The sequence below is a fragment of the Pteropus alecto genome, unplaced genomic scaffold (assembly GCF_000325575.1).
Source record: "Pteropus alecto unplaced genomic scaffold, ASM32557v1 scaffold61, whole genome shotgun sequence".
Classification (NCBI taxonomy): Eukaryota; Metazoa; Chordata; class Mammalia; order Chiroptera; family Pteropodidae; genus Pteropus; species Pteropus alecto.
The window spans coordinates 11,817,950-11,831,373 of NW_006434835.1; the positions used below are offsets into that span (position 1 = coordinate 11,817,950).

Below are 13,424 nucleotides of genomic sequence, written 5' to 3' on the forward strand. Positions count from 1 at the left end.
TTGCTGAGGGGGCCCCACAGAAGCCTGCATTTTCATTACTAAGCAACTTTAGGAGGAGTGTGTTTGGGGAAAGAAAGACGGTGGGGTAATAAGCCTGGAATAATGGCTGCCATGTGGAGGGAAGGCAGTGTTACCCAGCTCAGGACTAGAAAACATGGTTTATATTTTCAACAGTTGGAAAGAGAAATGAAAACTGAATATTTGCTGCACCTGTGAAAACATATTTGATCATGATGGCAAGTCCAGCATTCTTAGTGCGGGATTCATATTTCATAACTCGTGTTCAAACAAGAAAAATGATTATAATGTTAAGTATTTCCTGAGTTTATTTTGATGGATGACAGAATAAGTACTGTATCTTTCACTCATTAAAATACAGATTGGTGTAATTTAATAAATGAACTTAATACACAGATGTTCCAGGCTGTTTTAGCAGGGTGTATATTAATCAACTTCTTTATATATGATCCTCTTTTATATTTTTTAAAGAACTTGCAGGAGCCAAGAATTTATTAGATTTGCATGCTCTAGGACGCGTATCCGATGTCAGGTACATGCAGGAGTGTATTAAGATGAAACAGAGCCAGAGTCTGCAGAATGGCCTGGCCCCGCCAAGGGTCGTCCCCAGGCTCCTGGCTGGCTCTCTGAGTTGTCTCAGAGCCCCCATCCTGCATCAGGTCTCGGGTCCCTGCTGAGTTTGCTTGCTTCTGTCACTGCCTCAGGGCCACTCAGAGGTCCCTCTGGAAACTCAGGTGGGAGGTGGTGGCCTTGGGCACTTTGGTGGCCCAGACTGGACAGTGGCTCTGCTTGAGGAAGAGGCAGGCCTGCAGCCTATGGGGGTTTCCAGGGCCCTTCTCAGCTTCCCTGGCCTTCCCCTGTGGCCTCAAACCAATGCCACTGTCCCTCTCCTCCCTCTCTCGGCATCACACTAGGAGTTGTGCTTCGTGCTGTGTGCGCTGGTTTCACGTGAGGGAAGCTTGTCTCATTAACAAGACGAGACTGAGAGTGGGAGCTGTGCCTTCTGCAGCCCCCACAGTCTGTGCTCAGTGAATTGGCTGGTCTGCTTGGAATCCATGCATCAGTCGGGACCCGCTTCCCCACTGGTGAGGCTTCGGGAGGGGACGCGGAAACCCTGGCTCAGAGTTCCAGAGCAGGGGTCCTTGACCCCCAGGCCTCAGACCGCAGACTTTAGTCTGTTAGTGTTAGGAACCGGGCTGCACAGAAGGAGGTGAGCTGCTGGTGGGCGAGGGAGCAAAGCTTCATCTGTATTTTCAGCTACTCCCCACCTCAACAGCATCCCGCCTCAGCTTCACCTCAGATCCTCAGGCATTAGATTCTCATAGGAGCCCCAGTCCTGGTGCCAAAAAGGTTGGGGACTGCTGGTCTGGAGGATACAGGTTGGCATAGGCAGCATGAGGATGCAGTGCTAACTTACCTCCCTGGTGAAGGACAGAAATGGCACGAGAGTAGAGACTCCACTTCTCCCACCCTCTTCTCTCCTTTGCAGATCCTGTTGAAAAGTGATTTAGAGTTCAGGGACATCGTCTCCGGCTGGCAGGGGTGGTGGGGAGGGCTGGGAGAGGTGTCTTAGGCCAGGCAGCTCATTTTTGCAGCCTGCTCTGTCCACACAGAGCGCACGGTTTCTCTCAAAGCACCTTGCGAAGCACTGGCAGTTCTGGAACTCGATATTGCTTGATGCACCACACTGGGTAGGGACCCCTGCAGGGCCAGGGGCTACACCTCCATTTCGGTTAGGCATCTCTCTCCTCATTAGGGTTTAGCCCACACCCCCTTTCCCCCCATGCTCTCCCTTCTTCGCCCAGGTAGGTAGTCAGTGCAGGTCGGTTTGCATGGCATACACGAACATGGGCACTGGCATCCTTCCAGCTCTTCCCAAGGATGGGTGCTCCCTGGCAGCTGCAGCCTGAGCCGGCCCATTCCCTCTGCAGCCCTCGGTGGCTCATCAATCACGCAGAAGGTCCTGTGGGTGGGTAGTAGCTCTGCTGTCATATGCCTGTTTGCAATAAGCTCCGGCCGTAATCATTAATCATTCATTGAGGCTGTGGTTAGCGGCCCTCAGTCAAGTGGATGGTTTCAGGTTTTCCAGACTAAGTGCCTCTCCAGCAAGCATCCTCCTCAGCCCTTTCATGTGCAGCCATTTGATGTTCTGTGCATGCCGGGCTGGCCACCAAGGCCAGGCTTTGTTTTGGAGGGTTGGTCTGAAAGCTTCCCTCAAGGCCAGTGGAAGAAAATTCTGGGCCCCAGCTCCACGTCTGCTCAGGAAACAGAGCTTGGAGGATGAGTTTGTTTTGAGATCTTGCTGAGCGCCCAGTTCTCTGCCAGGCTATGGGGATCCGAGAGAAGAAGGTACTCACTGTTCCCAGTATCCCGTTTAGGGACAGAGCTCATGCAAGACAGTTGGCCAGCAAGACTGGATTTATTTGGGTTAGGAGGACTGGAACAGGCCTCCAGCGTGTGTGGGTTTCTCACGAGAACAGATGCTTGGCGGCTGGGCAGTGAGCGGTGGTGTGGGGAGAGGACCGAGGGCATCACAGGGGCCCAGGCCATAAGCGGGGACAGCTCTGTGTACAGCGCTGCTGCATGGTCCTCCTGTGTGGTCTGAGCCGGGCCCTGAATGCTGACTGAAGCCATTGGATAATGGTCTGGGAACAGTGGCAGCAATGAAAAATTTTTTTTTTTTTTTTTTTTTTTTTCAGAAATGTGAGAAAAACTAACTTTACACCTAATCTGAAGATGACAGTGTTTTCTGCAAGTTACTAATACGGTCACTGTTGGGAGATCCTGAGTTATCCAAGAAGATACATGGGCGTGGGATGGAGCTGGGAGAGGCAGGCTGCAGTTCGGCTGGGTGCTGGGACCTCTGCCAGCGGAGAGGAAATGTCCTGGAAATGCTGTGACAGAAGGGTGGGAACACTCCACACCCAGGGCCACACCCTGCTTTTTTACTTCTGTGTCGGGAGCCACAAGGGGCAGGCCCTGGGGTTGTTGGCCTTGTTGACATGTGAAGTCAACATGTCATTTTAGTCAGATGTTACTGACGCTGATGCCCCAGCCTTCTTTCAGTATCTTTCCCAGAAAACGTTTCTTGCCAAGAAATGTGTTCGCCGCGTGTTCATCCATTGAGGGCCTACTCTGAAGAAATAGAAGGACTCTGGGTATTCTGAGTCGAGAGAGATTGCATCTGGTTGAGGGGACCAGGAATAGCTGCCCATAGCAAGTGGGCTTGGGCAGGATCTAGAAGGACAGGACAAGTTCCCCAGGCAGAAGTGGGGCAGGAAGAGCTCGCTAGGTGGATGGCACAGGGGGCATAAAGGCACAGAGGACAGTCTGAATTGCTGGTGTCCAGGGTCTTTGTGCCAGGGTGTTGGGAGACGAGGCTGGGAGGGCAGGGTGGTGGGAAGCCTGGTGTGCCAAGTCTCTAGCACTGGGGAGCCACGTTCTGCTCCCAGATCACCGCCCTGCCTGCTTCATCCTGTGTCACCCACACCTCTCGTCCCTGCTGCACGAGATGTTCTCTGCCACCTGAGCGCCATGCTCCTAAAACATTTCTCCCTGTGCTTCTCTCATACTGTCTCTTCCCGCCAGGAAAGTTTTCCTCTCTTTGCCTCCCGGAGAATTTCTCCTCATTCTTCGAGATCGAGCTGCAATGCTAGCTCCTCCTTGCAGCCTCCCCTGATTGCCACGATCTGCGTGAATTACCCCTTCCTCCGGATCCCAACACTGGGGAGCTGGGGTTGCTGTTGCCACCCACTGAGAGCTAGTTTTGGGGGTAGGGAGTGGTGAAGATCTAAGACCTGCTTCTGCCACACACTGCCTGGGTAACCACTTCGATTTCCTCATCTGTAAAAGGGGAAAAATATTGCAATGAGTTTTGAGTAGCAATAAATGGAAGATATCAAATGACGTATGTAATGCCTGCTACAGAGCCTGGCCTGGAGCAGCTGCTCAGACAAGGTTGGGCTCCTTCCTGCTGCCTGACTGCATTCTGCCTCTATCACTGTCAGCCATTTACAGGTCAGTCTCCACAGCTTGGCTCTGAGACCCGCAGTAGATCCCACGTTTCTGGGACCCTTCTCATCTTGCACAATAAGTGGCAACCTGCTTCAGCAGAATTCCTTTACCATGTAGAAGGGGCAAGGCTGTTCGGGGCAACTTGTAGATGTGGGAATCAAGTTTGTTTGTTTGTTTTTCTCATGAATGTTCTGACTGAGCCAGAAACTTTCTGAAGTCATACAATTCTCCTATCCCCAGAGAAGGATTTGAATAAAGTATCCTCTTGCTGGAAGGAAAATTAGAGATAATTAGCCCAGTGGTTTTCAAAATTTGTAAAGGACTGGAACCATTTTTTTCAAATGAAATTTTATATGGAAGCTTAAGCTACACAGGCAGGCAAAGCATTATTTATGAATATATTGATAAATCACATTGGCAGATGTTATTATATAATTTTCAGCTTATAAAAAATAAAGTAAGTCACCTATACAAATGTATTTATCATTTCAAGCTTATGGCAAATAAAAAAGCACAATGAGATTATTTCTGATTGACATAAAAATTAGAAATTAGGCATTAGGATCTTTAATTCAGTTTCAGAATGCAATTCATTTTCGTATTTTGATGCATTTGCACAGCTTGGAGAAAACCTTAATTCACAGTGATGTGTACATCTGAGTGATTACTGTTTTATAGCAGTTTGCCCCATAGTCTCAATGCTCTTCAGTTAACTGGACAAATGGCAGGAGGTACTCTGTTTTGAGATGTCCACAGAAAAAGCTAACCTGATCACCTAAGTTGTCAGTCTCCACGGTGTTAAAAATGGCTAGCCCATCTATCTTACTTTTAAGATTACACTTTCATCATGGCTAAAAATATTTTTTAAATATAAAATTTTTAAATAAAACATTTCTGAAACCTGTAAAGTAACTTCTTTGGTCTCTGGGGCCCAGAGTACGTGACAGGAAATCACTGACTGAGTGAGTTCACTGAGGCTCGGATGTGACAAGGACATGTCAAGGCCACACAGAGACTCGGTGGTGGGCTGAGGTGAGAACTTCGGCCTCCTGCATCCCACCCCAGAGCTCTTTCAACTATATCTTCTATCTCTCTTTTCTAATTTGTATTCGTAAAAAAGTATTTTTTGTTGTTACTTGTTTTTTAGTAAGTCAGATGCCCCAACTCTATAGTTGGATCTGCATTCAAGGCCTTCTTAGATCCTAGCAGTGAGCGCGAAGCAGGCTGTTCCCTGGAATTACTGGGACAGCCCGGACGTCTTCCGTGTCTTCCCATCTCACCAAGAGTGTTCTGCCCTGGTGCTAGCTCACTGAAGTGGACTTGGTCAGCCGGGCCTACATAGCAATGATGATTTCGTGTTTGTTCATCTGTCAGAAAAGTAAAAAGCAAAGCTGGTAATTTGTGCTGACTAAGCTCTTTCATTATAAGAGCTCAAGGGAGAGGGTGGGGAACGAAGCGTTTCTTCGTACAGCTGTCCCGGATCCTGAGGATGATTGGTGTAGTTAAGGAGAAATTCTAATAATGTGGAGCGTATGGAAAAGTTTAAGGCAAAGATGATGGGTCATTTTCCAAGTGTTCGAGCTGGATATCAAGGGCTGTGCAGCTTCCTTTCCCAACGCCTGCGTTTCCTGGCTGGGCTGATCTCACGTGGTGGCCTCCGTGAATTCCCCGCTCACGGATGGCACCTCCCCAGTAAGCCATAATGAGGTAGTGAGTGTCACAGAGGGACCCCAAATTTCCCGCTCCTCACTCAGGAAAGCAAGAAAAAGCCTTGTTCTGGAGTGTGTTGGATGTTCACGCGCAGCTGCTACAGCCGCTTCTTCAACCCCTCACTCCTGGCCCCAGGTTCTGATTGGCAGGTGCTCGGCACCCAGTTCCAGGCAGCATTTTAAGGTGGACCTCTCTTGTCTTAAGGCAGCTCTTTCTGGGGTTGTTTGCACCCGCAGACTAACGGTCTCCATCGGACCCCTCCATCCCCAGGCACTTTTTCTTCCACTTGCACATCCCAGGGGGCTCGAAACAGGTCCCCGGGGAGAGCTCCTCTCCCGCCTTAGCTGGATTTAAGGTTGGGGCCACTGATGTCCCAGAAGAGAGAGCTAAAGGTCTGATTGTCATGATGGGGTAAGTGGCTGGCATTGCCTCTTTCCTGAGAGCCGAAATTTCTGCAGAATGCAGAAAGCACAAAGGCCCTGAGAGGCCAAAATTGCATGACAGGATCACTGAGAAGAGAGAGGAAATAACAAAGGGAAGTTTGAGGTATTCAGACGGAAGTTTGAGGTATTCCTACTTTGCCCCAGGAAAAAGCAGGTGAAGAAATTGCTCGGTGCAGTGGAGCATTTTGAGGTGAGGCTGTTTTCTGCTTCCTGGGACAAGGATCAGATTGTCCTTAACTAATAAGGGTGACATTAATTCTTCAGCTTTCCGCAGGTATCTTCTCTTTGTAAAATGTCTTTGAACTGAGCCCCCTTAGCAAATTTCAAACAGGATCTGAGTCACAAATGCAGAAAGCAGTTTACCCCACACCTCCCAGAACACATCTGTTATGCAAAGCAAAATTCTCATTGGGACTCAAGAGTAATTGAAAGAAAATAACATTTTTTTCCTTGTTAGAGGATAAGGTGTTTCTTCCATATAAATAATCTTTGCTAATCTGAATAATGTTTCGTTTGTCTCATAGATGCAGGGACCTGTAGGGTGAGAGAAATGTCAATTTATTTGTCTTTACGGGTACCCAATGTGACCTTGAGTTTCAGCTGGTTCAGTATGGCTAAAAATACAACTTGGGGTGACATACTATAATTGAACTTAAAGGAAAGTGTCATCTTTTGAGACCAACATGTGCATAGCTTCTGCTGTTTACAGCTGTGGATGATAAGCCCATCCCCTCCCCCTACCCCCAATTTCCTTGACTAATTATGAACATCTCTGTGTGGCCGAGTCTCTCAGGCATTTGTAGACGAGGGAAAGCTGAATGCCTCTTCCTTTTATTGGATTCAAATCCTCTTTCTGGGGAGGTTGTACATGAAGAGTTAAAGACAAGCCTGACAAAATAAACAGGGATCACAGTGTTTGCCAATGAGTCTTAAAAAAAAAGAATTGCTCTCTTTCTTGGAGCCTTGGTTGACCTTCATGTGTGAGGGAGTGGAAATGTCCCCAGGAAATCTCAGAAACCTCAGAGGAAGCTCTTGACAAGCTTCCAGCAAATTGGGTTTTTGTTTATGTTTTGTAGGCGGAGAGTAACAGATGGACTTCGAATAAACCTCAGGCAGAAGAGTATAATCTTCAAAAGGTAAGTTTCTTATATTTGTTTTTTCACTGGTGGCATTACAAGCCCATGCTGCAGTGTTTCTGGGCACCAAGGTAGGGTCCTAGTTTGACGGTCATTTTTAATAAATTGCGAAGAGCAGCAGACTGGGGTCAGGAGCCCCGCTTGTCTGGGCAGGTCACCTGTCAAGTCTGGCAGGGCCCTGTAAGTCACCTGCCCTATCAAATCACCTGTCCTGTCATCCATGGTTTTCTCCTTCATAAATAAGGGTAACAAAGAAGCCCTATCTACACCTCTGAGCTGTCGTGAAAACTGGATGGGACACTGGAGATGCGAAACACTTTGTAAGTGAATCCGAGGCTTTAGTGACGCAGCTGCAGGACCGCAGCGGGACTAGACCAGAGAAGACAGGCTGGAGAGGACTGTGGGAACACAGGGCTCCACTGAGGAAGCAAAAGTGAGTGGAGGAACCATTGGGTCGACACCAGAGGCAAAGGCATTCTCTGTGCCTCCAGACGTGTGCTGTCTGTGCTTGGAGGTCCATTCTCCCATTCTATTCTAGCCTTACAGGTCTTCTGGTCCCATAGGATCAAAGAGCAGCTGTGGAGATGGACCGAGTGTATTCATTTCCTCAGAGCTCCCTGAGCACTTGACCAGAGGGCAGTACCTCCTCCCCCAATGGGTCGGGCCCTGTGCATTGAACTAGGGGTCAGCTGAATCCTCCCCATCCCTGCAGTCCTTGCTGCCCAGTTCCTCCTGTGGTGCTGGGGCGGTGGATGCTGCGATGCATACAGTGGAATAGCAGGAGTGAGCTCCACCAAATGAAGCCCAAATGGCAGTAGTCCAGAAATGTGCGGCAATTTTTGAAGGTGGCTTGTGTCTTCATTGACAATTAACCTGAAATAAAATCATGAAAGCTACTGAATCCTCTGTAATCTGGGCACAGAACCCTGGGGAGCACTGGTCTTCAATGTTCAACTGGCTTGGCCATGACCAGTATCATAATCACCAGCCTCTCATGGACTACCTGAGCAGAGTCTGTGGAGCCCCTGAAACCCAAATTTGGGCTGACCTTAGGGCCATTTATATTTTTGAGGTCCTTGAAGTTGCTGGGCTGGGTATCTGGCTAGTGAAGGTGCTCAGCATCAACCCTTTTCTCTCCCTGCTACCACCCTTAGAAGAATCCAGGACTCTGGTCCAGTGATCTCCCCAACAGAGGTCAGACCTGGAGCTCTCCAAGGTGCTGACAGCTCAGGCCAACGCCCCTGGAGGGCACATTACACTGCAAATGCACCTTGAAGCCCACCTGTCACCTGGGAGACCTTCCTTTGCCTCCATTCTTGTGACCAGGAGGACTCTCTGATAGGCTAGAGTGGAAGGTGGAGCTTAGGCTTTCCAGATTGGTGTGAGAAGATTGACTAAAGGCTCTGAGTACACCCGAGAATGTAAGAACCATGAGCCCCCAAAATGTCTGGAAGAGCCTGGTTTAGGAAATACCTTGGAAGTAGCCACCCTGGAGTCAGATTTATCCACACCAGTATATTCTTATAACCTCTGAGAGGTAGAAAAATGCATTTTTAGCAAGAGTGTAAATACGAGGAAGCATCCTCTTGATTGACTGCAAGTGTGATTAGTGAAACCATTTGGGGGCTGTTTGAATAGTTAGGCCAGAGGCAAGCACTGAATTTGGGCAGTGACTTCATTGATGGGAAAATCCTAAGAGGCAACGTCAGTGGGACTCAGTGGTTATTGGATGTGCGGGCCAGGGGAGGAGAGGAATTATCCTTGACTCTCACACTGATGACTTGAAAAACTGTGTAGATGGTAACGTCATTCACCAGGAGAAGCAGCAGGGGTTTTTTTTGTTGTTGTTGTTGTTTTGTTTTGAGGAGGGAGGATGGTAAGCTCAGTTGATACATGTTGAGTGTGAGGTGGCTGTGGTACTTCCAGATGAGTTGTCCAGTAGGAGTTGGGTACATAGTTCTGGAGCTCAGCAGAGAGGTCAAGGCCAGCAGTAGTGCCCCATACCATACAGGTGTACCATTTTTTATCTTTTGTACCATATTTTTAGTGTAACTTTTCTATGTTTCAATACACAAATACTTCTCACTGTGCAACAATTGCCTGTGGTATTCAGCACAGTAATGTGCTATAGAGGCATTAGCCTAGGAGCAACAGGCTATCCCATAGAGCCCAGGTGTGCAGTAAGCTGTGCCACCTAGGTTTGTGTAAGTGCACTCTATGACGTTCTCATGGTGATGACATTGCTGAATGACACATTTATCAAAATGTATCCCTGTCTTTAAGTGATGCATGACTGTATATAGATATAGACTCTATAGACATTGATATAGATTTATATATATAGAGAGAGATTTCTTTTAAGGAATTGGCACATATGATTATGGTGCTTGGTGAGACCAAAATCTTCAGGGCTGGTCAACAGACTGGAGAAGAGTTGATGTGGCAGTCTCGAGTCCAAAGGCAATCTGGAAGCACAATTCCTTCTTTCTTGGGGTACATTAATCTTTTTTTCTCTTAAGGCCCTGCACTGATTGAATGGGGCCCACTCACATTTTGGAGGATAATTTGCTTTATTCAAAGACTACTGATTTAAATGTCATACAAAAAATACCTTCACAGCAACATCTAGACTAATGTTTCACTAAATACTTGGATACTATGGACTAGTCAAGTCGATATGTAAAGTTAACCATCACAAGATGGGATGCCCACTATGAGCCTTACCCCCAGATCTGGATGAGGGTAAATAAATAACAAATAAAGAATAACCTCACCCTTTCTAGTGGCCTTAATGGCCCAGGTGCCCCTCCTTCTCACTGTGCTCACCACACACATGCACTCAGGGTGTGGAGGAGCAGGGCTGTGGGTGCCCTTCTCAGGAATTTGTCCATATTACTATCCAATCACATTTGCTCCTTCCAACCTGATCTTTCCAGATTCTCTAAGCTGATTCTCACTTCAGTCCCCCTGTCTTCTGCCACCCCATTTTGGACACTCTTCTTTGTTCTCTACCTGGAGATTCTCCCCCATACTTGATTCTGGTGTTGGATATATTGCATCGTCTAGCAGCAGGTAATGGAAGCTTCAGCTCCCACTCTGCTCCATCCAGCCTCACAGGTATAGGAAGGTTATAAGACAAAAAAAATTCTCATTTCCATTTCAAAGTTGGAAAATGTGAGATGGAGAGGAATTAAATTACTTGTCCAAAATATCTTTCAGAGAAAATCTAGTGCTGCCAACAATGGGGTTTTCGGCATAGTCACACCATTCCCCATCTGTGTTGAAATCCTCGATGCATTTTTCAAGCTTAGTGTCCAAGACATCTCCAGCTTAATAAGAATAAGGTGCCCTGGGCTGGTTCCCAGCCAGGGTGGGAGTGAGCAGATACGCATTCCTTTGAAGCCGGTTTCAGATTCTGGAATGCTTTCCTGGAAACCACACAATCTCAGGAGAGATTCATCACCTCCTGATGCTGCCTTAGGACTAGGTCAGTACAGGGGCCCTGGACCCCTGAATGAGACAGTGTCTGCCCAGATTAGCAGCTTCCTGTGTGGTGACTGAAGGATTTACTCAGAGCTAGCCTGGGCAGATCTGGCTGAGATTCTGAGTGAGCCCCCACCTCATCTCTCACCCCATCCTCCTCTCTCCTCATCCCCATATGTACTCCCCTACAAAGCACGAGGGTGGAGATTTGGTCCTTGGGTATCAGACCCAGGGCCAGAGACACAAGCAGACATTCCCCTATCCAGGAGCTGGGGAGAGGGTTTGGCTGCCCCACTGTATAATGATGCTGAGATGTCTTAGGAAGGCAGCTGTGGGGGCATTCACGTGAGCACCAGACAAGAAGTCAGGGGCCTTGAGACCATGTTCTGATTATGCCATTCTCTTTCTGGTGACCTCAAGCAAGTCACAAAGTCAGAGAGTGGTGATGTGAGATGTAACCTAGGGGATCATCTTTCTATTTCCCTCACTTTTGAGATGAGGAAGCTCTAAGAAGTTGTAGCATTGGCTTAAGGTCTCAGGCAGAGGTGGGGTCACACCCAGAACTTGAAATAGTGTCCTGATCAATACATTTCCCGTTATTACCTCCGTTCTTCAATTTCTCTGGGCCTTGGATTTTCTCACCTGTCAAATGAAGACCAGTAACATTTGTTTCCCAGGACCATTGTAAAGATCCAATGCAATCATAGATAGAAAGAGTTCTAAAAAGGTAAAGTGTTGGGTTCTCAGGGGACTCTTGGATCGCAGGAGTGGTGCCTACTTACTTGTCCTGATCTGGGCATATTTGACTTCTTACATCCTACAGATTCCAGCAAGGATGTAGGCATGAATTCCAGGGCGAAGGAGGCCAGGGATGCTGCCCATCAGCTCATGAGTATGTCATAACTGGTGTGAAAATACTGAGACGTTTGCTGCCCTAACCTCCCCAAGTGCCCTTCTGCCACTGTGGCCCCTCCCCCTTCAGTAATTGCTGCACCTCTTCACAATCCAGAAATCAAAGGGTAAACAGCAGGAGGTCTCTGGGGACCCTTTTCCAGCCCTATTGCCAGTCATCTTCCATCCTGATCGGTCAGTGCTCCTACATACCATATCATGTATTTTGGTTATCTATTCATAGGCAGCAAACCAATCTGAAACCTAGTGGCTTCAAACAGTAAGTCCTTATTTTCTGTCAAGGTTCTGTGGGTTGACCAGGCTCAGCTAGATGGTTCTCCCTGGGAGTCTCCCCTGTGACTGTAGTCAGATGATGGTTAGGACTATTGTTATCTGAAGGCTCAGCTGGGCTGGACATCTGGCATGGCTCACTTCTGTAACTGGCAGGTAATGCTGGCCATCAGCTGGGAGTTCAGTGGGGCTGTTGACTCAAGTGGAACAGCTGTATTTGGCCTCTCCAAGTGGCTTGAGCTTCTCACAGCAGGGTGGCTGATTTCCGAGAGGGAGCATCCCCAGAACCAGCATGCCCAAGGTGGGAAGTAGAACTGGCCTAATGCTATCTTCACCACAGTCTACTTGTCAAAGCCGCCAAGGGCCCTCTTAGATTCAAAGGGGTGGGAGAGTGCCCAGATCAGATTGCAGAAAAGCATGTGGGTGGGAGACACTGTTGTGTTCATCTTTGGAAAATGCATTCTGTCCCAGTCACTGTGAAGAAAGCTCACCAGGCTGGCCCTCAGTCTGTGTGATGTCCCCTGCCCTTCCTTTTAGAGCCCATTCTCCTCCTCAGGCAGACCTCTGTCAGCTGAATGGGAGAATCCCCCTCCCTCTCTGGAGCTCCCGCTCCTAAAGAGCCGACAGCACTTTTTCACATCTTACACCAAAGTCCCCAGCAGGTACTTCTCACCAGATTTGCATCAATTACATCATGGTGCTCTATTTTCTGGCCAAACCAGAGGGTGATTTTGACCTCAGGGGCATGAAAGAGGCCAGTGTGAAATCTCATCTCTGGGTGTGTATTGGTAAGCAGGGGGTGTGTGCCGTGTCAGGAAGCCTTACTGTCAGGGGTCTGTGGGCAGACTTTGGCCCCTGCCAGAGACTGGGGTTCTAAAATGATGACTGAAAAAGCACAGTGGCAAGTCGGGAACGGGTCATCTGAAAGGGGTTTGCCTCCCCTGACCGAGTCCAAGCCCCACGTCCTTGACGTCAAACCCTCACTGCTGCGTACAGGCTCATGTCTACTTGAGCTGGATTCTGGGTCTGGACAGTCCCTCTGGCTGCTCAGAAAGACTGTACTTGGAGTCACTCTCAACCATCAGTACTGTCTAGCGGGTTCCATTCACCTGGTTTCCTTCCCCCGCTGTGAAGTGTGGGCACATCTGCACCCCGTGTCTCTGCCACGTACTTTCAAGCACTTCTCGTTGAGCTTTTCCCAAGCTCTCTTAGGGAGAGGAATTTGTATGACCTCCCATTCCACTGAGAAAAAAACAGTGGCTCTTGGTCCTGCTCCCGTCCAACCAACCCTCGGTGTGCTTTTTAACCAAGGAAAAATCTGTTATTCATAAAGAAAAACAAAGGATGATAAATTATAGGACCTTGTAAAATATATTAACATGAATCCACACTTTCTTCTGGATAATTGAATTTAGAGTGACATCGGCCAGACTCTGCT

At 48.2% G+C, this 13,424-nt stretch overlaps 1 long non-coding RNA gene across 1 annotated transcript in view; it reads left to right on the top strand.

Moving 5' to 3' along the window:
* The window catches only part of LOC107195546, a 73,884-nt gene that overhangs the window by 44,203 nt on the left and 16,257 nt on the right, over positions 1-13,424 (top strand). The window contains exon 3 of the long non-coding RNA XR_001516733.2: positions 7,262-7,321. This is a non-coding gene — a long non-coding RNA (uncharacterized LOC107195546). The remainder of the gene's footprint in view (positions 1-7,261; positions 7,322-13,424) is intronic.